Source organism: Polypterus senegalus, chromosome 16 (genome assembly GCF_016835505.1).
Source record: "Polypterus senegalus isolate Bchr_013 chromosome 16, ASM1683550v1, whole genome shotgun sequence".
NCBI lineage: Eukaryota > Metazoa > Chordata > Cladistia > Polypteriformes > Polypteridae > Polypterus > Polypterus senegalus.
This window is the reverse complement of record NC_053169.1, coordinates 68,523,656-68,548,114: the sequence shown is the minus strand read 5'-3', so window position 1 is coordinate 68,548,114 and position 24,459 is coordinate 68,523,656. Positions and strand designations below refer to the sequence as shown.

Below are 24,459 nucleotides of genomic sequence, written 5' to 3'. Positions count from 1 at the left end.
CAAACAACCAGAAAGACTTCATGAGGGCGACCCAAGGGCCCCATGTCCTCTAATGGGCCCTGAGCTCACTGCCCAGCAGCATGCAGCTCGATTGGCATTAAGCCATAGAATACCAGAATTGGCAGATGCACCACTGGTGCCCTGTGCTTTTTTACAGATGAGAGCAGGTTCACCCTGAGCGCGTGACAGAAGTGAAAGGGTCTGGAGAAGCCATGGAGAACATTATGCTGCCTGTAACATCATTCAGCATGAGCAGTTTGGTGGTGGGTTAATGATTGTCTGGGGAGGCATATCCATGGAGGGTCACACAGACCGCTACAGGCTTGACAAAGGCACCTTGGCTGCCATTAGGTATCAGGATGAAATCCTTGGACCCATTGTCAGACCCTATGCTGGTACAGTGGCTCCTGGTGCACGACAATTCCTGGCCTCATGTGGTGAGAGTATGCAGGCAGTTCCTGGAGGATGAAGGAATTGATACCATTGACTGGCCACCACACTTTCCTCACCTAAATCCAATAGAACACCTCTGGGACATTATGTTTTGGTCCATCCAATGCCACCAGGTTGCACCTCAGACTGTCCAGGAGCTCAGTGATGCCCTGGTCCAGATCTGGGAGGAGATCCCCCACAACACCATCTGTCATCTCATTAGAAGCATGCACCGATGTTGTCAGGCATGTATACAAGAACACAGGGGCCATACAAAGTGCTGCATACAATTTTGAGTTGCTGCAATTAAATTTTGGCAAAATGGACTAGCCTGCCACATAATTTTTTTACTCTGATTTTTGGGGCGTCTTTGAATTCAGGGCTCTGTAGGTTGATCATTTTCATTTCCATCAAACGATGTGGCATCCTTTCGTTCCTAACACATTACCCAGTCTATATCAGTATAGATATCCGGGAGGATTTCTTTTTCCCATTGAGATCTGATGTGTTTTCAAAGTGTTCCTTTAATTTTTTGAGCAGTGTTATATATATATATGTACATATACACACACAAACATACATATACACACACAAACATACAAACATACACACAGGTATATATATGTGTATATATGTATGTGTCTATATGTGTGTGTATAGCTTTGGTCACTGAGTGCAAGGGAAAAATAATAAAATATAGTCTATAAGTTATTAAACAGTAAAACATTAACGTTTTAAGAAGTAAAGATACATTGAACACTACTGGAGTGGTTGCGGGTAAACTACATTTTAAAGACGGTGTAACAGAAAAGGTAAGTAGTACTAACAGCAGCTAAAATGTATATGGATGATCTCTCGGTAGTAGATCCCTTTTGAAAGGCGATACACGACGACTGTGGTATAGAAATTACATTTTCCATGTAAACGTCCACATTTCTGCCTCTGGTAATTTGCCTTACCGGCATTACCAGCAATTAAAGAAAATTAGTTTTGTGTCCTCTGCAGTGTTAAGAGAGAAAGGCTTTGGTTTGGGATAAAAGGAAAAAAGGTGTAAACAAAGGAAAGCTGCCTTTTTCTTTTATATAGTGTAGAGAGATGTCTTCGCTGATGATATGAGCGCCTTTTGAGGACAGTCGCGGTGGGTCTTGTGTAGACTGGCGAGACGTCCCTGCCATTAATCGGCTGTGATGGCACTGTTGGTCCTCCACTCCTGTGCGTGTCTTCATAATCCGAGCTGACGACCTCATAATGGTATACGTGCAAAAGAAAGTGCGAAGTGCCTTAATACTCGGGTAGTCTTTTGAAATGAAATTTTCCTCCAATCAGTCGTAGCAACGCGCTTTCTTCCGACTGTTACATTTTTGTAGCTCTGATGTGTGCATCAATGTAATTGGTGTACCAGGAAATCATGCATTGACGGAAGTTTCCCTTTGCTTGGAATGCAAAGTGTGATTAAATGCGTTATTTTTTAACGCGTTATGGAGCACATGCATCGAAGCTTCGCAGCTGTGCTTGTGCTAAGAAAAGGAAACATTTTAAAAATAACGTAACACGATTGTCAATGTAACCTTTTGTAAGTAATGCCTGGAGGATTCAGAGTGTGGAGGAACTGTAGAGACAGCGTGTGTATTAACTTGTGGATTTTTCTGTTAGTATTTGGTGGCAGCGTGACAAAGTTGGTTCCGCAAGACTGTGTTAGCTGCGGAGCTCAGCTCACAGCGAAATGAGGTGAATGGGAGGGGAGATGATGACGTGACTCTCCCACACGCCTTAACTGTCAATCCCCTCACAAAGACAGACTCTCGGAATTTGCATAAGCACAGACCTTTACCAGTAATTTTAACTTAGTAACAAAGTGATCAAAACTCTCGTTTATATCCTGCGTCCTCTCATTAAACTTGTATCCCGCATTAGCCATGGGCATGACAAACGCCAGCGGCAGCCTGTCTATGAACTTAATTTAAACTTTATTTAGGTTTACACCGTGCTTTGTTTTCGAAATAGCTGTACTCATGAATATGGTTCTGTGTGTGACTCGCTCGCTTATTGTTTCGCTGCCTTCTCAATTGTATAATGCATGTTTTCTTCAGTGCTTTTTAGAGCTCTTCCTTGTTTTCTATGTATTGCGTTGACAGTCAGTTCGTGATTACGTGGGAGGCGTGATGATGTCACACGAAGCTCCGCCCACCACGGCCATCGAGCTCAACTCCATTACATTATATGAAGAAAAATAGGTTCCAGTTATGACCATTACGCGTAGAATTTCGAAATAAAACCTGCCCAACTTTTGTAAGTAAGATGTAAGGAATGAGCCTGCCAAATTTCAGCATTCCACCCACACGGGAAGTTGGAGAATTAGTGAGTGAGTGAGGGCTTTGCCTTTGATTAGTATAGATAGATAGATATAGCATTTTTAATGTAGGTAGATTATTTTGACCTGGTCATTTTAAAAGTAGCTTGCAAGCCAAAAATGTGCAGGCACCCCTAACATGGATCGTTGAGGACACGGAATACAGTAATCCCTCGCTATATCGCGCTTCGACTTTCGCGGCTTCACTCCATCGCGGATTTTAAATGTAAGCATATCTAAATATATATCACGGATTTTTAAGCTGGTTCAGGATTTCTGGACAATGGGTCTTTTAATTTAAAGTACATGCTTCCTCAGTTTGTTTGTCCAGTTGATTTCATACATATCTATTTATATATATCTATATATCTATTCCCATCTTCACTGTGCTCTTAACTGTACATATCGTATTTAACTGTATATATCGCATTTAACTGTAAATATCATATTTAACTGTACATAATATGCACATATTATATTTATTGTACTTCTGCTCTTTGCACTTCTGATTAGATGCTAAACTAAATCTCGTTGCCCTGTATTTATACATGTGTAATGACAATAAAGTGAATCTAATCTAATCTAATCTAAACAAGGGACGCTATTGGCGAATGGCTTAGAAGCTACCCAATCAGAGCATGTATTACATATTAACTAAAACTCCTCAATGATATACGATGTGCTTCCCCGAGCGGATTGTTTTTCTCTGACATTCTCTGCTCCTGACGGAGGGGGTGTGAGCATAGGGGCTGTTTGCCTAGAAGATATGGACGCTACTCTAAGAAATGCCGCTTTATCGTGGTGGCCCAAAAGCACGTATTGATTTTTTGATTGTTTGCTTTAATCTCGTGTGCTCTCTCTCTGACGTTCTCTGCTCCTGACGGAGGGGGTGTGAGCAGAGGGGCTTTGTTTAGAAGATACGGAGGCTACTCTAAAAAATGCTGAAAGACTACCTTCACATTGCTCCCTTCTTTGCGGCTGCTTTATCGCGGTGCTCATACTTAAAAGCCCAACAGCAGGTATTGATTTTTTGATTGTTTGCTTTACTCTCGTGCTCTTTCTGACATTCTCTGCTCCTGACGGAGCTCGTTTGAAGAGAAGATACGTTTGCATTCTTTTAATTGTGAGAAAGAACTGTCATCTCTGTCTTGTCATGGAGCACAGTTTAAACTTTTGACTAAAGGGTGTTATTTCATGTCTAGAGGGCTCTAATAATGTTAACAGTGTGGGAGAGTTTATAAGGGCTTAAAATATGTAAAAATAGCCATACAAACATATGGTTTCTACTTCGCGGATTTTCACCTATCGCGGGGGGGTCTGGAACGCAACCCCCGCGATCGAGGAGGGATTACTGTACACATGAAATGCATGCGTTCCAAATAATGATATAATATTTATAAAAGGTGTCATTTTGCTCGAATTCTCACTCTATACAACTCCAAGCAACTGACACGCAGGTAAATGGACTTGAGCTAAGAAAACTGTGCGACGGTGGGGGATGTGATAGCAAACTGCTTGCTGCTTATCAACACATTTAAAGGACAAAAGACACTGATGAAGAGGTGAGAAGCAATTTAAGGTGGGACGGACCTACAAGTTTTTTCACTAGCTCTGGTAATTCTAGTGCTAAGGCTTTGTAAACCATAAGCAATATTTTAAAATCAATTCTAAATGGCACTGGTAACCAATGTAGTGACATCAAAACTTGGGAGATGTGTTCGGATTTTCTTTTCCTAGTTAAGATTCTAGCAGCTGTATTCTGCACTAGTTAATCGATTGATGTCTTTTTTGGGTAGTCCGAGAGGAATGAACTGAGGACTGAAAAGAAAAACATGTACTAATTTCTCAGCATCTTGCAAAGTTATAAGAGATCTAACTTTTTCTATATTTCTTAAGTGAAAAAAATGCTGTCCTATTAATTCAATTAATATGCGATTTAAAATTTAGGTCAGAGTCAATAATTAGCCCTAAATTCTTTACCTCTGTCTTGACTTTTAATCCTATTGGATCAAGTTTATTTCTAATATCATCATTATATCCATTTTTGCCAATCACTAAGATTTCTGTTTTCTCCTTATTTAGTTTGAGAAAATTACTACTTATCCATTCAGAAACACATGTACGACATTGTGTCAGTAAAACAAGAGAGTTGGGGTCATCAGGTGCTATTGATAAATACATTTGTGTGTCATCAGCATTGCTGTCGTAGCTCACATCATGCCTTGAAATAATCTGACCTAATGGAAGCATGTAGATCAAAAAGAGCAGTGGACCCAGGATAGATTCTTATGGAAGACAATATAGAATATCATGTGTCTTTGAAGTATAATTACCACAACTAACAAAGAATTTTCTACCTGCCAAGTAAGACTCAAACCAATTTAAGACACTGCCAGAGAGGCCCACCCATTGACTAAGGCGATTTCTAAGAATATTGTGACATATGCGAACGTCTATATTTTGTACAGACGGATAGTTGAGCAATTTCTTTTTTATTTGCTTTTATCTATACTAATAAAAGGCAAAGCCCTCACTCACTCACTCATCACTAATTCTCTAACTTCCCGTGTAGGTAGAAGGCTGCAATTTGGCAGGCTCATTCCTTACAGCTTACTTACAAAAGTTGGGCAGGTTTCATTTCGAAATTCTACGTGTAATGGTCATAACTGGAACCTATTTTTTTGTCCATATACTATAATAGACTTCTGCTCGATGCCCGTGGGAGGCCTTCCACGTAATTTAGTGCCTGCCCATACAGTATAAGGCCGTCCGTCAGCGGCAATCCAATAGAAACACTGCCGCTAAATATTCACGGGGTGAAGGACAGTGCTTATGCAGAGGAAGATGAGATGGTCAGGGTGGTGTTTGGCACAAACTCAGCGAAACTCCGAGAGAAACTTAGCAAACATTAAATACAACCGTGGGGTGGAAAAAGTCAATGTCACGCTAAAGGAAGACAGTTTAAGAAAAAAAAACCCGTGCATGCAGTGTGTCACATCTCAGATAGAGGAAGACGAGCTGTTAACTGATGCATTAAGAAACAACCACACGCCGTGGCGCAGTGGTAGAGGCTTCGCCTGTAGCGCCGACGTCTGAAGTTTGATTCCCGAGAGGGGGTGCACCGAGTATGTACGCGCGCTTCCCGATTTATTTTACCCTCGCATCCCCTTGGTTTGAGATGTATGAAAAAATATGCGGTTAACGCAGAAAGACAGATCACCAATTGAAGCTTTATGAATAATGAATACTTTATTCATCATCAATGATTGTTTTGGTAAAGCCATACTCAGTGTATTCATTAGATGAACTGTAAAAAAGTAAGAGCGAGGGAAGGGTGACTTATTGAGGCACGCAGGCGAAACCACAATAGCACGCGGGCTCGATGAATCAGTGCGCGTCAACTCGATCTGAATTGCGCGATCACATTTGAAAAAATATATCTTTTCAAGTTCTATTTAGTCGACACAATTATCTTTGATTGGAATGTGAGGCAAATTTACTCTTTACATTTGTATGGCGAAGAAAAATTTATGCAATGATGCCTACATTTAACTTACATTCCTACCAAAGATATTTCTGTCGACTAAATAAAAATTCCTTCTGTTTAAAATTTAAATAGAACTTCAACAGATACCATAGTTCAAAATATCCACGCAGACTTGCACGTAAGAGCGGGAGTCATCCGTTTTAACAAACAGCGTATTGCACTGATACGAAATAGCCTGCCCATTTAATTATTTAGGAATGGATAAATAAAGATTTTCTACAAATAATGTTTTTCATTCTGGCACCCCCAGCAACAGTTGCTCGCAGTACCGCCGCTCCTATACACAGAGTACGCAGTCTGCGTAGGGCACCAACTCCCAGGGGGGCACCATTCCAGCTGCCCAAAAAAAAATCTTTTTATATATTATAATAATAAATTAATATTAATAATATACATCCCCTCCTTGAGCCGTCACCTTATCGTGGTGGAGGGGTTTCCGTGTCCCAATGATCCTAGGAGCTATGTTGTCCGGGGCTTTATGCCTGGTAGGGCCACCCAAGGCAAACTGGTCCTAGGTGAGGGATGAGACAAAGAACGGTTCCAAACCTCCAATGAAGAATAAAAACTGTGGACGACGTTTTCCCTTGCCCAGACGCGGGTCACCGGGCCCCCCTCTGGAGCCAGGCCTGGGGGTGGGGCTCGATGGCGAGCGCCTGGTGCAGTGTGAGTTGGGCGGTGGCCGGAGGAGGGACCTTGGCGGTCTGATCCTTGGCTACAGAAACTGGCTCTTGGGGCGTGGAATGTCACCTCTCTGAAGGGGAAGGAGCCTGAGCTAGTGCGCGAGGTTGAGAGGTTCCGGCTAGATATAGTCGGACTCACCTCGACGCACAGCCTGGACTCTCTACCACTATGGAGTTGCCCCCGGTGAGAGGCGCCGAGCAGGTGTGGGCATACTTATTGCCCCCCGACTTAGAGCCTGTGCGTTGGGGTTTACCCGGTGGACGAGAGGGTGGCCTCCCTCCGCCTTCGGGTGGGGAAGGGTCCTGACTGTTGTTTGTGCGTATGCGCGAACAGCAGTTTGGAGTATCCACCCTTTTGGAGTCTCTGGAGGGGGTGCTAGAGGGCATACCTTCTGGGGATTCCCTCGTTTTGCTGGGAGACTTCATTGCTCACATGGGTAATGACAGTGAGACCTGGAAGGGCGTGATTGGGAGGAATGGCCCCGATCTGAACCCGGCGGTGTTTTGTTATTGGACTTCTGTGCTCGCACGGATTGTCCATAACGAACACCATGTTCAAGCATAAGGGTGTTCATATGTGCACTTGGCACCAGGACACCCTAGGCCTCAGGTCGATGATCGACTTTGTGGTGTGTCGTGGACTTGCGGCCATATGTCTTGGACACTTTCGGGTGAAGAGAGGCGGAGCTGTCAACTGATCACCACCTGGTGGTGAGTTGGCCGATGGTGGGGAAGATGCGGTCAGACCTGGTAGGCCCAAGCGTGTTGTGAGGGTCTGCTGGGAGCGGCTGGCAGAGTCCCCTGTCAGAAGTAGCTTCAACTCCCACCTCGGCAGAACTTCAACCCGCCCCGAGGGAGGTGGGGACATTGAGTCGAATGGGCCATGTTCCGTGCCTCTATTGTTGAGGCGGCTGACGGAGCTGTGGCCGTAAGGTGGTGGTGCCTGTCGGCGGCAATCCCGAACCCGTTGGTGGACACGGCGGTGAGGGATGCCGTCAAGCTGAAGAAGAGTCCTATAGGACTTTTTGTCCTGTGGGTCTCTGGAGGCAGCTGATAGGTACCGGCAGGCCAAGCGGAAGCGGCCGGTTGTTGCTGAGGCAAAACTTCGGGCATGGGAGGAGTTTGGAGGCCATGGAGAGCGACTTTGGACGGCCGAGGAGATTCTGGTCCACCGTCCGGCGTCTCAGGAGGGAAGCAGTGCAGTGTCAACACCGTATATGGTGGGGATGGTGGCTGCTGACCTCGACTTCGGGGCGTTGTGGGTGGTGGGGGAGTACTTGAAGACCTCCTCAATCCCACTAACATGCCTTCCAATGAGGAAGCAGAGCCTGGGGACTCTGAGGTGGGCTCTCCCATCTCTGGGACTGAAGTCACCGAGGTGGTCAAAAACTCCTTGGTGGCAGGGCCCGGGGTGGATGAGATCGCCGGAGTTCCTTAAGGCTCTGGATGTTGTAGGACTGTCTTGGTTGACACGTCTCTGCAACATCGCATGGACATCGGGACAGTGCCTCTGGATTGGCAGACCGGGTGGTGGTCCCCTCTTTAAAAGGGGACGGAGGGTGTGTTCCAACTATAGAGGGATCACACTCCTCAGCCTCCCTGGAAAAGTCTATTCGGGGTTCTGGAGAGGAGGGTCCGTCGGATAGTGAACCTCGGATTCAGGAGGAACAGTGTGGTTTTAGTCCTGGTGCGGAACAGTGGACCAGCTCTTCACCCTTAGCAGGTCCTGGAGGGTGCATGGGAGTTTGCCCACCAGTCTACATGTGTTTTGTGGACTTGGAAAAGGCATCGACCGTGTCCCTCGGGGAATCCTGTGGGGTGCTCGGGAGTATGGGGTACGGACCCCTGATAAGAGCTGTTGGTCTCTGTACAACGGTGTCAGAGCTTGGTCCGCATTGCGGCAGTAAGTCGAGCCCGTTTCCAGTGAGAGTTGGACTCCGCCAGGGCTGCCCTTTGTCACCGATTCTGTTCATAACTTTTATGGACAGAATTTCTAAGCGCAGCCAGGGTGTTGAAGGGGTCGGTTTGGTGGACTCAGGATTGGGTCACTGCTTTTGCAGATGATGTTGTCCTGTTTGCTTCATCAGGCCGTGATCTTCAGCTCTCTCTGGATCGGTTCGCAGCTGAGTGTGAAGCGGCTGGGATGAGAATCAGCACCTCAAATCCGAGACATGGTCCTCAGCGGAAAGGGTGGAGTGCCCTCTCAGGGTTGGGGAGATCCTGCCCCAAGTGGAGGAGTTCAAGTATCTCGGGGTCTTGTTCACGAGTGAGGGAAGAATGGAGCGTGAGATGACAGGCAGATCGGTGCGGCATCCGCAGTGATGCGGGCTCTGCATCGGTCTGTCGTGGTGAAAAAAGAACTGAGCCGTAAGGCAAAGCTCTCAATTTACCAGTCGATCTACGTCCTACCCTCACCTATGGTCATGAGCTATGGGTAGTGACGAAAGAGCGAGATCGAATACAAGCGGCTGAAATGAGTTTCCTCGCAGGGTGTCTGGGCTTTCCCTTAAAGATAGGGTGAGAGCTCAGTCATCGGGAGGGCTCAGAGTAGAGCCGCTGCTCCTCCGCATCGAGAGGAGTCAGATGAGGTGGCTCGGGCATCTGATCAGGATGCCTCCTGGACGCCTCCCTGGTGAGGTGTTCGGCACGTCCAACGGGAGGAGGCCCGGGGAAGACCCAGGACACGCTGGAGGGACTATGTCTCCCGGCTGGCCTGGGAGCATGGGATTCTCCGGAAGAGCTGGAAGAAGTGGCGGGGAGAGGAAGTCTGGGCTTCTCTGCTTAAGCTACTACCCCTGCGACTCGACCCTGGATAAGCGGAAGAGGGGATGGATGGATGGATGGATAATATACATATACAAATAAACAAAAATATACGGTGAACGCAGAGTAGGCTAAGCACACGTGATGACGCGCATGGCGCGCCCTCACCTCTGTTACGGCTGCCTATTTGGCCAAAAATGATAATAATTGAACAATATGCCTGGTCCTGGAAAGAGATAAACAGTCCGGCGCCGAGAAACGAAAGAAAAAAAAAAAAAGCCCAAGATGAAGCCCATGCATCACTTTCAAGTACGTTCATCATCCTATGAAACTTTATTTTATTCTGTCGACGTTGATAATGTGTTTTAATGTCGGTAATAATTTCACGACTAACGCATTTTTCTTAATATGAATACCAGCAGATCAAAATAAACAAAATGACTTAAAATGCATTATATTAAAACAGAGGCAATTATGATTATTGATTAATAATGACCATATGGTGTCATTAAGTAGGTGTTTTTTTATGATTTTATTTTTACTTCCGTAATATTTGGGGGGCATAAAAGTAAATTTCTGCTTAGGGCACCCATTTGGCCAGCAGCGGCCCTGGTTGCTCACACCCCAAAGAGAGTATATATATATATAAATGTGTGTGTGTATATGTAGATATGTATGTATATACCGTATATGTTTATATATCTGTGTGTATGTATATGTATGTGTGTATATGATAGAGATATCTATATATCTATATATCTCTATATCTCTATATCTCTCTCTCTCTCTCTCTCTCTCTCTCTCTCTCTCTCTCTCTCTCTCTCTCTCTCTCTCTCTCTCTCTCTCTCTCTCTCTCTCTCTCTCTCTATATATATATATATATATATATATAAATATATATGTATAGATATGAGAACAACACTCGTATCAATGACAAAACAATTACATTAACAATCATGTTACGTTATTAATAAAATTTTTCCTTTTCTTTTTCATAACTTCTTTAGCACACTTCTCCTCCTCTGCGAAGCGCGGGTATTCTGCTAGTTCTTGAATAAAAGCATACTTGTTATACTTTTTATGAAAGTGCTTCTTGGATATTTGGGATTTACACATCCTACACTTCACGTCGAAGTTATGTTATTACTATAACAATATATTTTCTGTTTTAGCCGTATGATCAGCATTTGTTGCCTCTCATTTCCTCTGTCACTCTATATTTACACAGATCATTGTAGACACGGAACACACAAGAAATGTACTGTATGTATTTCATTACCTATAAAATTCCTTACTAACGTATTGCCAGATAAACATTTCAACACAGACTTCAACTGTGAAGATTTCAGCAGGGTGATAACTTCATCTGACTGAATGATGAGTGGGAGATGTAACAAGCTGTGTTCTGCTAAACCACAAACAAGACATTTGCAAAACAAATGCAGGCTATTAGCACAGTGATAAGAGCTGCAAGCGTCTTGGTGTATGTCAGGAAAATTTAAGGAGGTCAGGGACAACGGAAAAAAATCTTAAGCTTGAGGGTTTCTAGCGTTAACATGCACACTTAATTATGTGAACGTTAAGAAGAGAACACAAAATGTCTGCGGCATTGAAGCATACCAAAGCCTTTTGGACTGTAAACTGTACTCTTCTAAAATATTAAGATGAGGTATGAAAACAAGTTCATACAACACCAGTAATGTAATTAAACATCTCGGAAGTAAACAAGAATGAGAACAGCGAAATTGCCTCTGTCATTATGTAACATCAACCAGTGTTGCAGCAGTCTGTATCAAGGGCAGAAAAAAAAACAATCTCAAACTACAACCCTCGGGCAGTGAAAATAACGGAAGCCCTTGGTCAGTATATTGTTCTTGACCAGTGGTGGGCAATGCTGGTCCTGAAGAGCCGCAGTGGCTGCAGATTTTTGTTCTAACCCAGTTTCTTAATGAGAAGTCAATTGCTGCTGTTGAAGCAGTTATTGCTTAAGTGACATTTTGATGCTTCATTTTATTGGTCTCACTTGCTAAGGTTCCCCACCCTTAATTGCTTATTTCAATCTTAAACAGCTGCATTCACCGTTTTAATGGCTCCTTATTAGCAATAAGATGTAAATGACAAAGCAGTCAGCACTTTACCATCTAGCTTGTTTCGATTTACATCTCTGTGTGTTCATATCATACACTGTTTGATTTATTAAAAATACTTAACAGAAAATGTGACAGTCTGATAATGAACAGTTTTAGGCTTCAAATAATTTTGATGACCTTGGGGAAAAAAAAAAAATCTATGATATAAAGAACCTTACATTGCAGACTAAGAAGCCATAAAATAAGGTCTGAAAGTGGAAAGGATTGGTTAATAATTAAGCAATTGGGTTGGAATGAAAACCTGTACCCACTGTGGCTCTCCAGGACTGACCACTGCTCACCCCTGTTCTTGACGATTAAACTCTGTTGGATGTTCATTACTTTGGTTCCAACACTTTCAGGAGGCACTGAAATCCAGAGTACAACATTCCAAGTCGCACCTACATCACAGAGGTTGTCTTGTCAAGAATCCACAAGTTTGGAAAAAAACATGTCGGCAACTTAGTGCATGACCTAACAGCTGTCAGCTTCACCACTGACATTTGAAGCAGCACAATTTGTCTGTCCATCATCAGCATAACTGCACAGTGGATAGAAAAGCTCTTATGCAGGTTATGCTCCCTGCAAAGCAGTTTCGAGGCTCTCATATAGGCAAGCAATAGCAGATGCATTTCAGGAAATGCTTGTCACTTATGCCACTCCAAAAAGTCATGTGCAACAATGCCAAAAATATGATTAAGGCCATTGATGACGATACAGTCCCAAGCATTTCCCCGTGTTACTCATACACTCCAGCTAGCAATGGCTGAGGGAATTTTTGCACAGTAAAGTGTTGCAGATGCTGTGACAGTCGGGGATAAAATAGGATGGGCATTTTAAGCATTCTGACTTAGCTTATTTCCTGCAGAGAGGACATTCAGCTACATCTCAACCAGCCACTTAAGACACTGCAACAAGATATGCAGAATCGTTGGAACATCACAATTTACATGCTGGTGTCTCTTATTGAGCAGAAGCATGCCATTGGAACATGAGCCCACTGAACATGAGTTCCCTGACAGCTTCAGTCTTAAGTGGAATTTTACTGGAGAAGACAGGAATCATTTTAGTACCTTTCCTTTCGAGAGGCTGACTAGACAAGCGAGTTTGGATGCATTAGTCTCAGAGGTTATTCCTGGTGTTGCCCTATTAGTGATTGCTTGTGAAAAATGATAACAGGATCAAAATAATGAACAGCAGCTATGTAGAAGCGTTTTTATAACTTAGAGAAAAACCTGCTTTACTGTATCACCACTCTACACATTCCAAAATTATGGCTATGTGATGCATTAGTGAACGTGCCACTGTTTGTTTTTTCCACATACTGTATCTCTCTATTATATATATATATATATATATATATATATATATATATATATATATATATATATATATTATATTATATTATATTATATTATATTTATAAATCTTGGAAGGAAGGAGACGGGACGTGATTTTCTCAGAAAGACACTTGTATGAAAGAGATTTAACCACGCCTGGGGCCGGAAATAAAGGACAAAGAGTAAATGACAAAGTAGAACGTCATAAAGAATTCAAAAATGTTGACGCGGTACACATGCAGAGCCGGTTAGAGATAATGAAAGTATGAAAATTCCAAAGTCTCAAAAAAAAAATAGGAAAGATCGCATTTGCGCAAACAAGAAAATTACTACTCTGTGAAATAGCAGAACAGCGAAAAAGAGATTAATATATTGTTCGAATTTAAACTTTAAATCTGAGACTTGCAGATCGTCTAATTCATGTTGCCATCGAGATTTAAAAGATTCCAAAAATGTTGACACGGTATTTAGTCCCGTGAGACAGAGACTTTGAACATGAGATTCTTTCTTGTCACACCCTACTTACAACTATTTTCAAACAAGACCACAGTCATCTAACTTCAGTCGTGTGAATGCTTTTGTCAGACACAGTTCCTGTGCTCTCAGCGCTTAATAATGTGAATGCTTTTGGCAGACACACTTCCTGTACTCTCAGCTCTTATGAATTTTATCAGGACAAAAATTTTATACGTTCTAAATGACACGTCAACGACAAGGCGAAGAAGAAAGAGCATGGACAAACATCAGAGAAAGTCATTTTATTTATTAGAGAGAAAGAAACGATATTCATGCACAGGCAGTTAGTTATACGTTGCATTTTCACGATGCAAGTCCAAACACGGAATGAAAATTCAATGCGATCTTGAAGAAAAGGTAATTCTAAATATTGTTTTTACTAAAGTTTTAAAGTAAACGTGAAAATAATGCATATGTAACAAGTCCCATGAAAATAACAATCTCTTTAAATTATATATTCGGTAAACCAAACCCAGGTGTGGGTGAGCGAAGCGAGCAGGGGATAGAGCCCCCTAGTTTTTAAAAGAAAAAAAAAAACAAACCACATATCAAGGTGACTAACTTAAAATAAAGAAATTCACTATTTTAACCACAATATTTTTTCACATTATTTTAATGAAACTCCCAGTTGTCACTTTGTTTTAATCAATGAATTGAAAAGCTCAAGGGTCACTTAAATATATACACTAATTTTGTCTGAACATATTACAAGTAAATGTGTTTTTTAAAGATATGAAGAGTGTGCTTCTTTGTAATCATGGTATCCAATACATTTTTTTGATAGAATATGACAGAATATAATCTGTGCTGTGCTTCATCATTGCTTCATAATGTGAAGCATTACTGGGGTAAAGATTTGCTATTTACTGTAATGCTGCAAACAAGCACTAAACATGGAAATGTCCATGTTGGATTTATTGGTATTTGTGTCTGAATCAATATTGTTGATTGGTCTACATTCAAACTGATTTTACTGGGGCAATTCGTTTTTGCTTTAGCGATTGATTTTCAAAACTTTTCCTTACTATGATTGTCTAACTAAATTTGAAGAATTTATTATGAAATTACTTCTTCAGGGTGGTGAATTAAAAAACAAAATCCTTAAAAATGGTCAAAATTTCTTACAATAAATATGTAGCATTTCGGAGGAATCTAGCAATTATTTACATGAAATGTCTTTAATGTCTTTAGGTATCCAGCATTTTCTGTTTATTGATTGGACATAAACCTTGCATGCATATCATCAGAAAAAATGTTTCCTGTTATAGATATAAAAAGATTGATTCGTATCAAACATCAATATAGCCAATTAGGCCAAAGGGATAGTGTTGGCGGAGCTGCAGGAATTCTGTGACTTAGAGGCAGCTGGACATGATTATGCAGAATTGCGTGCGAAAAGTCCCTGAAAGGCACAATTGAGTAGCAGTTTGGATTGTATGTTTAATGAGATTGTAGATGAACATGCAGCACCATTAAGGAGCTGTGTTTCAGTAGCTTCTGCCATACACCGGGAAACATACCTGGGAGAGATTAAGGTTTCTCATTCAGACAACCTACTTAAGTACTGGTCAGTTAAAAGTGCAGTTCCCCACTTTGCCTCAGATGTCAAGGAAATTCCTTTCAGTCCCATGCAGAAGTGTAGAAATTAAGTGTCCCAGACCTATACAGTGTCAGGTGTTCCTCAATGACTTGTATACCTTTACATCACCGAGCTAGCGATCTTGAAAGAAAAATGGGATACCATTAAGAGAAATGTTCTTGTAATGTTTAGCCAAATTCCTGTGAACAATGTGTGGTACTATTACATCCGATATTAAAAGATCTGAAATAATGTTGGTTTGGAATATATATGTTAATTGTATGTGATTTTATTTTTTTCTGTGTTACTGGAGCCATGTTAAAAATGTTGTAATCTATGTAATGTACCCTACTTTGAATTATCTGTTCAATTTTTTAATTATTTTACTCCAGATTGTGAGTGTTATATTTGATGTTAACAGTAAAGTTGACAGGTGTTGGATTTAAACAAATACTATTTTTCAGTCTTCAGTCTCACTACAATGGTATTGGCAAATACTAAATAACAAGTAGTCAGTATTCATAATCCTTCTGTGAAAAACTGATGCAAGCCTACAAGAAACTATAGGCCAATAAGCTTAACATGCATCATAAGTAAATTAATGGAATTATTAAAGACAACAGGGGTTTTACTGAATAGCATGGGTTCGGAACAGAAAAAGAAAATGGAAATGTACAAAAGTACACAGAGTGGTGTATATGATATTTATATTAATTTCAGAAAGCACTTGATAAGGTCCCACACGAGACACAGGACATCAAACTAAAAGAAGTGGGAGTTCAGGGTGTAGTGCATAGATGGCTGCATAACTGGGTAAAACATAGGAAGCAGAGGGTTATGGTGCAAGGAACCTTATCAGAATTGAGTAATGTTAAGAGTGGTGTCACACAGGGGTCAGAGCTAGAGCAGCAAACGCATCTGGATGGTGTCTCCTCCATGTGAGACATGAAGTTGTTTGGTTTTTCACAGGTTTCTATTACGTATATCACATCAAGGTTGGAATCTGTAATGAATTCTCAGCACCAATGCTTTGCCATGAAGAGATCTTGGGTTTAACAATGCAATATTAGTTGATGAGTGTTCAATGTGCACAGATCCATTGCCAGTCGTTACTTTAGCATATTGAAAATTTGGCACACTAACAATGTTCATTGGCTGCCCGGCATTGACAACAACCAGACCAGCGATGTAAACATTTTGGGTGCAGCACAACCAATTTAACCAATCAACAATTTGTGTTAATTCATTTGACTTCATCATCTCTGTGCTAGGCTTGCCCATGTACTCATTTCTTCTTTTGATAACCCTTTGGGATGAAATTTTTCAATGAGGTTTGGACACAAGTCTTTTAAAGTTAGGAAAACATTAAAAAAAATGCGCAAGAGCTGAGAAAGCAGGAACTTTGTGTGACAAAGGCATTCACACGAATTAGAGGTGATTAGACCATGGGCCGTTAACCTGAAATGGTTGAGAGGACAGTGGGACTTGATTCTCTTATAATAGACGAGACTATTGCCAAGAGATTTTTTCCAAGTCCCACCCTCCTCTCAACCATTTTCAACCACGGTCCTCTTGCCTCTCATTCACGTGAATGCTTTTGTCAGACACAGTTCCTGTGCATTCAGCTCTTATAAAATTTTTACGTTTCCTTCACTTTAAGTTCCCAATAAAAGAAGAAGAAGAATTTGAAGAATTTCATCCCAAAGGGTTATCAACAGAAGAATTGAGAACACGGGCAATCCTAGCACAGAGTAACGATGACGTCAAACGAATCGTAGCTCGGTTACATGGCAAATTGTTTAAAATGAGTATCAATAGACTATGCTGAAACAGTTGGTGGTGATGTTGCAGATGATGAAAACATCAACTTACAATATCCTGTAGAATATCTACAACCGTTAACACTGTCTGATCTTGTACTGGCCGAATTACTATTGAAAGAAGGATGCATCGTAATGTTTTCATAAAATTTATGTCCGAGTGATGGGCTATGCAATATGAAAAGATTAGTTGTATTCAAAATTGGTCGAACAATTCTGACATTTAAAATTTTAACAGGCGACAACAAGAGTAATGTAGTACATCTTCCGTGGAGAACAACAACATTTATTTATATAGCACATTTTCATACAAATAATGTAGCTCAAAGTGCTTTACATGATGAAGAAACGATAAATAAAAGACAAAAGAAAGAATTAAAATAAGACAACAATAATTAACATAGAATAAGAGTAAGGTCCAATGGCCAGGGAAGACAGAAAAAACAAAACAACTCCAGACAGCTGGAAAGAAAAAAATAAAATCTGCAGGGGTTCCAGACCATTAGACCGCCCAGCCCTCTCTGGGCATTCTACCTAACAAATGAAACAGTCCTCTTTGTATTTAGGGTTCTCATGGAAGAACTTGATGATGACAGACACCAAAGGAGATCTTGATATGCCATTTGTATTAAAACGTTTACAGTTTTCTGTTAGAATAGCTTTTGCTATGACAATTAACAAATCACAGGGACAAACAATCGAAAAATTCAGTTTAATAGAAAGAAATGATATTCACTCACGAGCAGTTATTTGTTGCATTGTCTAAACATGAAATCTACATTCAATGCCATATTGACAAAAAGTTAATTAAAAAAATTGTTTTACAGTAAAATGAAAGTTTAAACAGTATTTTCGTGTTGATTTCACAGCCAAACATAACGAAAACGTATAACACAATGAATACCACTAACGCAACATGAAACAATTTTCTTTCAATTAATTACATTTTAATATTTAAATACACACACACATACACATATACAGATGACAAATTGTATACATGATTTGGAGAGTTACATAAGTAACAAGCTGTTTAAGTCTGCAGATGATGCCTAGAGAGGTGAATTGGCAGATAATCTAGAATCTGTTAACTCTAGACAGAGAAATTTGGACAGCATTAAATTTAATATACTGTGGAAACTCAGTTTGCCAGCATAACTCGTTCCGGAAACGTTCTTGTAATCCAAAGCACTCATATATCAAAGCAAATTTCCCCATAAGAACTAATGGAAATTCAGATAATTCGTTTCACAACCCACAAATATTTACATAAAAATGATTAATACAAAATATAAAGTAAAAATACATAAAACAAATTAACCTGTACTTTACCTATGAAAAGAATCGTGGCTGGTGTGAGGAAGACGAGAGAGGAGGAGAGTTATTGTTTAGGACGACTTTCACTTTAATTAACGGAATCACTGCTAACTCAGTGGAATCTTTTTCTTTTTTTTGCAACTTTAACACGGAAACCTATCCAATGACAGTTGCTTTTTGCCTTTTGAGTCACTACACTTGGACACAAAATTTAAAAAATGCTTTACGTACTGTAAGGTTTCTAAACTCTTTTGGGATCCCCCCCCCCACAAACAGGACAACACACGGCGTCCCGAAGCGACCGCAGCCTCCCAGCGTTGTAGCAGTTCGCCGTAAAAGTGAATCAGAAAAGATCGCGGTCAAGCTGTACCTGCCGTCGGAGCATTATAAATGCAAGCGCACAGTATTACTTAGCCACTAACCTGGTCACGACCCTGCCCGATTGCCGTGTCTCTGTATAGGAGAGCGGTAGATCCTGCTACAATAAATAACTGTGCTGTTCCCGTTTCACGCTGAATAAAGCTGGTTTTGCTAAAGTACTGAGACTCAGCCTCATGTTTTTGGTTGCATGACAGGGACTCGTACGTTAACACTAGAATTACCAGAGCCAACGAAAAAACTCGTAATTCCGGCCCACCTTAAATCCCTTCACACCTCTCCATCGGCCTCTTTTGTCTTCTAAATGTGTCGATATGCCCAAGCAGCCTTATAACATCCCCCCAATCGCCTCAGAACGGCCAAGAAGTTCTCCCAGTTCCTGCCTTGATTGATTATCTGGGAGTGCTCTACTCAGAAGTATAAGGGCTCAGAATTCTAAGGGGAAATAACTTGATGTGCGTTTTGTGTCTAAACAATCTATGTAAACAAATCGTTAAAACAAACTATTTTCATGTTTTAGTAATAAATGACAAAATGTACACATGAACTATATAATATGTAAAGGCTGATGGCCAAATATCAAATAAACAGTGCAGCGGTTAGAGCTGCCGACTTATAATCCAAAGGTCACAAGTTCAAAACCAGCTCTCCTGAAAATATACTATTTTGAGTAGTGAGTTGTTGTTATTGTTACTATTCTAAAATAAAAACATACATTTCATTTGTGTCTGTAATAGCCGGTATAAATTTATAGGACTTGTAAAAGTTACCTTTTGTTTCCAGTCTTATTTTCTCAGTCACAATCACGATACAACGTCCAATGCCTAACCCCCATTAACCCCCACTTTGACGTGGTTACTTTTTATCTAAAACTGGGAATAACTGTAGATGCGAGTGTTGTTTAGAGACAATGGAATTGGAAATTCTGATTTGGAGGGGTAAAAGCTGACACACAAACGCTGGTGAATCTGCCTTCTTCGTATCTCACCGTCACTTGAATTTTTTTTTATTCAGTTTTATTGAGTGTTCCTGCTCACACTGAATTAGTATGCACCTTATGGTCCATGATGTCAAATAACTCATTTTATGACCTGTATAGTACATTTCGGAAAACACTGTGGCACTGATGCAACATTATTTATATTATTCATATTCATTCGCCTGCCTTCTTGCACTTCTAATTACCTTTTTTTCCCCCCCAATCTTGCCAGCGTTCACATTTTGGTGCACAGTACTGTTTCTTTTGTATTCCAGGACATGCAGAGGAAAGAATGGTACAGAGAGGTCAGTTCCACGCTATCATCAGATTCAAATGTTAATAGTTCACACACAGTAGCAGGGACACCCAGAGTGCTTCCGGGGATACAGCCGGCACTTCTGCCACACAGGGTCGTGTCGGCAGGAGATTGCTGGGAAGCACCTGGAGCACATTCGGGTGTGGATAAAAAGGGGCTGCCTCCCTTCATTCGCGGCTGAAGTCGGGAAGAGAAGAAAATAAGGTCTGGAAGGAGACGTGGAGGCGGCCTGAAGAGTGAAGGCATTGTGTGGTGCTGGCCAGGACTTTGGGGACTCTAGGGGTTTGTGAGCACTGAACTGTGTAAACATGTGTTGGGTGACAACCTGATGTCTGCATGTCTGTGTCCGAGTCATAGTTCACAAGGTATACTATCAAACCTGCCAATGGGTCTTCAAATCCCACAGATTTACATCCTACATGTAACACTTTACATTTAAATGCATTCAATTTTAACTACTACAAATAGGCTACATCTGTATGTTATCCAAGAAGCCATCTAAAATTTAACCAGCTTATAGATTTTACTCTTGTCCAGATCAATTATGAACATTAAATACAGCAGTGGTCTCAGCAACTGATTCCTAATGAACAACACTTAACTTCAAGCAATTCTGAAAAAAAATTGCCAAAATATAACTCTCTGCTTCCAGTGTTTGAGTCAATTTTGTATCTACTAAGAAACCATGCACATAAGCTGGCTTCCCTTTCTCAGAAAGACAATGGAAAACAAATTTATTTCTTTTTTAATAAAAATAATTTTTAAAGAACCTTTATCAAACTCGTCAACACATTTTAGTTAGTTCAGTCAACAAGCTGCCTTAAACACAGACTGCGTCTTGGTAGACTGCTGACTTGAGACATATTCCAGGGAGTTCTACAAGTTCTGAAGTAGTCACCTACATCATAAAACTAGCCAGTCAAGGGCTGTAGTTGGTCCCCATGGGTTGCTTATACACAATTGCAAATCGAAATCGACTAGATATTCGGTTCATTGCAAAATCATTTTAAATTTTTGTACTTCTACTTGTCCAACTGTTCCAAGCTAACAATAGCAAGGCCACCATAATATATTTTATATATATATATATATTATATATATATATATTATATTATATTATCAATAAACACTTGTTTTTATCATAGCTTAATGTTAATAAAGCACAGTGACTACCTTATGGAACTTGCAAAACTCTAGCGGCTTTTCTGCATTCTCATTCCTACTGTCAAATCCAAAAAGACCAGAAATACCTTTGACCCTTCCATTTCTTTGTCATGAAAATATCATGGAAACTCATAATTATAAACTTTAAAAGAAATTTTTTTAGGAAGAGTGATGTCTCTGTGGAGAACGACATGTGCTGGCATCTGGAAGGTTATCAGTTCAAATCACTCCACAAGGGCCCTTGAAAAGGCCCTTAATCTGAAAAACACTGCTCGAGAGGCGCAGTACAATGGTTGACCCTGTACTCAGACCACCCAAAGTTAAAGGAATAACAAAGTGTACCAAATGAAACAAAAAAAATATTCAATAAATTTAAATATTTAGGATAAACATTTACTTGTAATATTTTAACTTTCCTATTATACTGTACTACTGTTATATTGTATGAAGGATTACTTGGGTTCTGTTCTGTGTATTGTATTTACCCCCTTTATGACACCCACTGCACGTCCAACCTACCTGAAAAGGGGTCTATCTGAACTGCCTTTCCCAAGGTTTCAAGGTTTTCCAAGGTTTTTTTTTTTGGGAGGTTTTTCCTTATTTTTTTTGAGAGTCAAGGATGGCCTATAGCCTATAGGGTGGAACTGACCTCTCAGTACTATTCCTTTCACTGCATATCCTGGAGTACAAAAGAAACACCACCATGCACCAAAATGTGGAGATTGGGGGAAAAAAAAAAAAACCTGAATAAAAAAAAAATTAAAAAAAAAATTCAAGTGACAATGAGATACGAATAAGGCAGATTCACCAGCGTTTGTATGTCAGCTTTTATCCCTCCAGATCAGAGAATGTCCAGTTCCATTGCCTCAAAACACCGCTCACATCTACAGTTATTCCCAGTTTCAGATAAAAACTAACTGTGTCAGATCTGGGGCGGAAGGGTGGGTGTCGTGACTGAGATAAGTGTTAAAAAAAATAAATAAGAAGCTAACTTTTACAAGTACTATAAATTTACACCAGCTGTTACAGACACAAATGTATGTTTTTATTGTGAAACTAGCCAACCCGCGGCGTACCATACGCCGCATAATCAGGCCGGTTTTTTAATAATTTTTAAGCACAGGTAGAAAATGTAACATTTGCAAAAATCGGTAATGTAATAAATCAGCAAGAAAAGCAACATTGTAACAATGCACGGAACGAACCAACACACAATCGTCCGTGCGGCGTACCGAGGTGGGTGTGTACAAAGTGCAGGAGCATCTAAAAAGACTCATGTCTGTCGCGGATGCAAATTGCTGTATGTAGCATGTACAACACTTTGCTATGCTGCACGCGGTCGTGCGTCGTCGTAACCGAAAACTCGTTTTTTAAAGACTGCTCACTTCATTGTGTTTTAACCTCAGTTGTAAAGAAATGTTTTAATGATCCCATGGGATACCCTCGCAAACAGTTTTACATGCTGCATATGGCGATTCACCTCCGAGAAACATGCCTCTATTAACAGTCAGCGTGTGGGAGGGTGTGTACAAAGGGTAGGGGCGAAAACAGTGAGGCGTCGAGTCGCGCAGTGACAATTCCACGGTTTGCAGCCTGAATGGGGTTCAACGGCTTACCCACGCCTAGACACACGCTCAATCTCATGCATAATTATTTATTGAATGGTAAACACTTCTGGAAAGACACGGTTGTCTAAAACAGGTTAGTGTGAGAATACAACATTAAGTGAATGAAAAGGTGGAACTCTGGAGAGAGCAAAATACAACACAATAGTGAACCCGCGGCATAACAAACGCCGCATAATTATTTATTGATGGTTGAACACTTCTGGAAAGACACAGGGACACCCTGCAAACTGTTCTACGCCGCATACAGCGAATCACATCCGCGACATGATTTTTCCTAGTTGGTCCTGTCGCGTCCACCCTCGTACTCGAACCATACACACTGCCTGCTTATGTGCCCGGTCGGAAGCCGCGTCCAGCCTCGTTCTCGACGCATACACACCGCCTGGTAGGGTTGCCACCCATCCTTTAAAATCCGGAATCGTCCCGTATTTGAGAATGAAATTGCGCGTCCCGTTTTAAATCAATACGGGACGGGTTTTGTCTCGTATTTTATTTATCATTTTTTTAAAGCAGCGTCTCATGCAAATCATCCCACACGCATTTTATGAAGATGCCTCCTTTCCTACTTTTGATTGGGCAATACTTGATGTCATCGTTAGTTTGATTGGTCTTTTTAACTGTCCAGTGAGGAGGGCGGGTCTTTTAAGTAGAGTCTGCAAACTGTTGGCAGAGAGTAATATTAAAAATGGCAGATGCGTCTCCAGGTAACCCCCAGCGTCTTAAAGGTTCAGAGCTTAAGCATAGCGGCTGCAAAATACCAGAGATTGGGTAGAAACAAATACTTGGCTGCAGAGTGTTAAGCGGAAATTGTTATCAAACCAACTGCACAATTTGTGGGAGAGCGTTCTGTAGGGTTGACACCAGTCCTTTAAAATACGGAATCGTCCCGTATTTGAGAATTAAATTGCGCGTCCCTTATTTTTTTTTATTAAAAGTGGTAACCCTACCGCCTGGTCATGTGTCCGCTCGCAAGAGAAACTCACGGAGAGCCGCCCACCAGCTGCCTCTGTGTGTGCCTCTTTCTGTCTCTGGCGCGGCTTTCTTTTGCTCTGCCTCTGTGTGAACCGGTCAGGCACAGAGAAGGTCAGCTGCTGACAGAGCGTCTCGACTGTTGTAGGGCCTGCATTGGTGAAGCAGGTGAGACGGTAATGAAACAGAGGCACAGGGCTTATTGGTTTTTAAAGACTGATTCCTTCATTGTGCTTTAACCTCAGTTTTAAAGGATTGTTTTAAGGATCCCATGGGATACCCTCAAAAGTTTCACGCGCTGCATATGGCGATTCACCTCCGAGAAACATGCCTCTATGAACAGTCAAGCGTAGCTCGGAGGTACATGACATTAACCTGACCAGCACTGCATGTGGCCTCTCGACAGGCGAACATAAATGGCGCCATTTTTCTGTGTCGATGCGCGTCGAGTTGGTGGGCGTGACCCTGCGAGTTAATGCGTCATATCCAATGGTCTTGAGTTGGTGGGCGTGGCTCCTTCCTGTGTGCGACATAGGTGTCTCACTTGTCGGC

General features: G+C 41.3%; 1 protein-coding gene across 1 annotated transcript in view; it reads right to left on the bottom strand.

The window, feature by feature from the left end:
* Positions 1-24,459, bottom strand: part of ints9 (integrator complex subunit 9) — a 288,812-nt gene that overhangs the window by 222,061 nt on the left and 42,292 nt on the right. The gene's annotated exons all lie outside the window — the stretch shown is intronic.